At 47.3% G+C, this 4,013-nt stretch overlaps 1 long non-coding RNA gene across 1 annotated transcript; it reads right to left on the reverse strand.

Annotated features, from left to right (window-relative positions):
• Positions 1–1,714: 1,714 nt before the first annotated feature.
• Positions 1,715–3,528, reverse strand: LOC133214435 (uncharacterized). The gene is made up of 3 exons (XR_009726119.1): positions 3,300–3,528; positions 2,353–2,499; positions 1,715–1,944 (listed from the first exon to the last, which is right to left on the reverse strand). It is a non-coding gene; the product is annotated as an uncharacterized LOC133214435 (long non-coding RNA).
• Positions 3,529–4,013: the final 485 nt, after the last annotated feature.

A 4,013-nucleotide genomic window follows, 5' to 3' on the forward strand; every position in this document is an offset into this window, starting at 1 on the left:
TTCCCTTCTGCCACCAGGCTCCTCAGGGCTCTGCTGTCCCCCCCATCCTCTTCCTTCTCCCTTTAACAGCCTCAGGGCCAAGACTAAGCCACACTCAACCCCAGATTGCATTTGAGCAGCTGAAGGACTTGGGGATGGTGGTCGATGAGAAAGTGAACATGAGCCGGCTTCAGTGTGCGCTCGCAGCCCAGAAAGCAACCGTATCCTGGGCTGCATCAAAAGGAGCGTGACCAGCAGACCAAAGGAGGTGATCCTGACCCTCTACTCTGCTCTCTTGAGACCTCACTTGGAGCATTGTGTGCAGTTCTGGTGTCCTCAACATAAAAAAAGACATGGATCTGTTGGAACAAGTCCAAAGGAGGCCACGAAGATGATCAGGGACTGGAGCACCTCCTGTATGAAGACAGGCTGAGAAAGTTGGGGCTGTTCAGCCTGGAGAAGAGAAGGCTGCGTGGAGACCTCAGGGCAGCCTTCCAGTATCTGAAGGGGGCCTATAGGGATGCTGGGGAGGGACTCTTCATTAGGGACTGTAGTGACAGGACAAGGGGTAATGGGTTCAAACTTAAACAGGGGAAGTTTAGACTGGATATAAGGAGGAAATTCTTTCCTGTTAGGGTGGTGAGGCACTGGAATGGGTTGCCCAGGGAGGCTGTGAATGCTCCATCCCTGGCAGTGTTCAAGGCCAGGTTGGACGAGGCCTTGGGTAATATAGTTTAGAGCGAGGTGTCCCTCCCCATGGCAGGGGGGTTGAAACTTGATGACCTTAAGGTCCTTTCCAACCCTAACTATTCTATGATTCTATGTTCCCCCCCAAAGCTTTGTACAGAGACTTGGCCAAGGCTCCCCCCAGTGTTGTGGGTTTGTATCAGACCAGATCCTTCCACCAACCTCTGTCAAAATCCAACTTTTACCTTTCAGAACCATAGGGAATACGAGCCTGGGTTTGAGACCAGCTTTAGATTTGGACCCACATCCACACCCAGGCCTCTGTTCTCTCTGTGTCAATGGTAGTTGTCACCCTGTGGTGGACATCACACATAAATCAGTGAGGCCCCTTCCTAGGACTGAAGAGCATTAAAAAACCTTTACATTCAAGACCTTTAGATGGACCCTGATATATATAAAGCGAGAAGACTTGTTCCAGCAGATAATACAGACACAGCCTGCAGGAGATGATGTTGAATGTCTGTGATAATCAGGAGTAAGTACAGAGGAGGACTTCACTCCTAACTAAATTAAGTGCTATTTTAATGAAATTCAGTTCATCACAGTTTAAAGACCTGTTGGAAGATCAAACTTTGCATATAATGCCCTACTCTGACAGTAATGCATTTGCCATACAGTTAAAGCAAAAGGTTAAGGAAAATCTCCAGTTTTTAGGTAACTACACAAGCATAAAAATAATAATTTAGTGGGTTTGGACAGGGCATTTTTCCCTTTTCATTCACTCGTCTGGAAGGCAGCCTCAGCTTAAGAAATTAAATTTGACAGGCGATTAGTCCATAATGTGGTACAATCACTGCTGGTATTTGAAGGAAGAATTGAAAACAGACCTAGATGTTTAACTTTGAAATGGCTGCTTCAGATGCGATGGGCAGGAGCTCGGGTTTGGCATCAGGAGCTCAGCTACTTGCAGAACAGGCTGAGCTCATGCCCACAGGCAAGATAGGCTGGGTGAGGCCAGCTGTGAATATACAGCAGTAACCAGCATGGGTTTGCTTTTACCTGCTGCAAAGTTCATTGCTATTTCACTGCTTGGTCAGCGAACTCACAACAGATGACAAAGTCCAAGCCTCCAATCTTTATTGTTCTATAGCAAGCTGTGCTTCTGCCCTAAATGCTTCTTTTAACTGCACAGTCAGAGGAACTAGATCCTGAATTGTGGTTTATATGTTCCCAAATGGCTCCATTACAAGTTTGAAGTCTGCATCTCAGCTCCTGTACCTATGAATTGGAAAGGCAAGGGATGAAGGTACCCAAGAAATTAGTTCAGACTCACTTCCCAGGTACCCTGCTGCTCTGTAGTATTGCTCCACTGGCTGTGAAATGCCCTTGCTGCAATGCAGAACTGGCACCATAGGCTGCAGAGAGCCATCCCCAGCAGATCCCCATCTCTTTTCTCTGTCCTTTTTTCCCATGGGCAAATGACTTCTGTGCTGTTTCTTGATGGCTGTAATTCACAGAGAAGTTCCCCAGCATCACATGGCTAACAGGGATTGAACACGGTGCAGATAAATGGTCCTCCACACAAAGACTGTTCACAGGTTAGGGGGGACAGAGAGACCCCAGAGCACCCAGCTCTCCCACTGCACTGTGGGGGTGTCTTTAAAGACATAAGCCATGGATATCCACCCTCAGACTGGGAATTCATGGTTCAGGTGTCAAATGAATCTTCCCAGCTGAATCAAAGGTATAATCATGGATGTGGCTCAGTCAGCTTCCTGAAGCAGGAGTTGGCCTGCTGGGAAGAGCAGCCACTGCTCTCCCCTCAAAGGCCTTCTATAAAGTTAAGGCTTTCTCTATTAAGCTCTTTTCAATGTAAGACATCCCTCAGCAGCACCTCTGGGGCAGGTTAGGGAAGCACTGATTGGCATCCAGCACATGCAATACCCTTCATCATATGGGTGAAAGCCTTGAACTTGGAGAGAACTCATCAGTAAAACTACCCTTATCTTTTAAATGAATGGAGCTCTTTAGATGCTCAGGCCAAGGAGAAGCTGGACTAGGTCTTCACTTACCAGAGCTTTCCCAAATTTCCTGTCTTTTGACTGGAAAACACCCAGGAAGGGATACAAGAGCTTTTCACTGTGCTGGGACCAAATGCAGGTAGGAGCAGCAGGGACTATTCTATTGCTTTCAGTTGAAGATGCTCCCTCCCTGCTCTGCTGTCTGTACAACAGGCTAAAAACAGCCTGCAGGCTCCAGTGCCTCCCTGGAATGTCTGTGCATGGCAATAATCTCCATCTATAGCATTAGTTCCTCACTGCATAGGAAAGAGCTCTTCATGCTTGGTATAAATTGTTAACTCAGTGACAATCTGGATGTAGTGAACAGCCTGGGATTAAGGCAGGGTTTTTCTTCCCTCATCAGCTTGCACTAGTAAACACTGATAACACTGAGGGCCTTTCATCCCACCCCTATTTTGACAAACCCATTTTGTGTGCTCCTCAAAAGCCACTTCAAAGTTGTTAACTAATCTCAGGCAATCAATACAAGAGTAAGAAAAGAGATAAACATACTGATGCTCACTGCAGAAGTAAATCCCTTCTGTCCCCTCATATCCAGCCTCCAACTCATACCTGCAGCCTCCTTTGTGGCCTCCTCTTCAGCTGAAGGGCACAGAAGCAGCAAGAAGACATTCAGGATACAAACTTCGAAGAGCTCTTCACTGAGCAGCTCCAAGAGGGACTGAAGCTCTGTTGTCATCACTCACAGTGGGATGAGACACTCAAAGCCTTCTTTGCCATAAGCTGGACCACACAAGCAGAAGCCCACCTCACATAGCCAGAAGGACCTGCATTACTCCCAACAGGCTTTACATCACTTATGAAGAGAGAAGGAGAGGGATGGAGGGCTTTACTTGGCCACAGTTATAAACACCAGCTCTAATGATCCATGTACCTCACCTGTGAGGGGGAGGATCCTCACAGGGGCAGGAGCTGATACGGTTCACTTGTAGAGCCCAAGAACCCAACACCTGAGTCCCCATCACTTCAAAGGGAAAGCATAAACTAAACCCATGTGCCAGCTGGACCTGTCCTAAGTTGCTCTTGCAGGGACACTGCAGATCGATGCTCCTATTAGATGGGAAGTGAGGAGCCAGTCTCATGAGGTCTTTAACTTTTACTGACTTCCTTCCACCAATGTCATGCCTATTTTAATTCCCCTTTGAAGGCAATAAGGGGAAGGCATTTAGCTCACTGGGCTCATCTGAAATATCACAGTGAAGCAACTGAAACTCCACCTCAATATTCCCTGTGACTGCTGGTTTTGGTCGCTATTTCCTGACTTCC

Source organism: Neopsephotus bourkii, unplaced genomic scaffold (assembly GCF_033783945.1).
Source record: "Neopsephotus bourkii isolate Nb327-2 ecotype Australia unplaced genomic scaffold, CSIRO-AGI_Nbou_v1 NB_887, whole genome shotgun sequence".
Taxonomy (NCBI): domain Eukaryota; kingdom Metazoa; phylum Chordata; class Aves; order Psittaciformes; family Psittacidae; genus Neopsephotus; species Neopsephotus bourkii.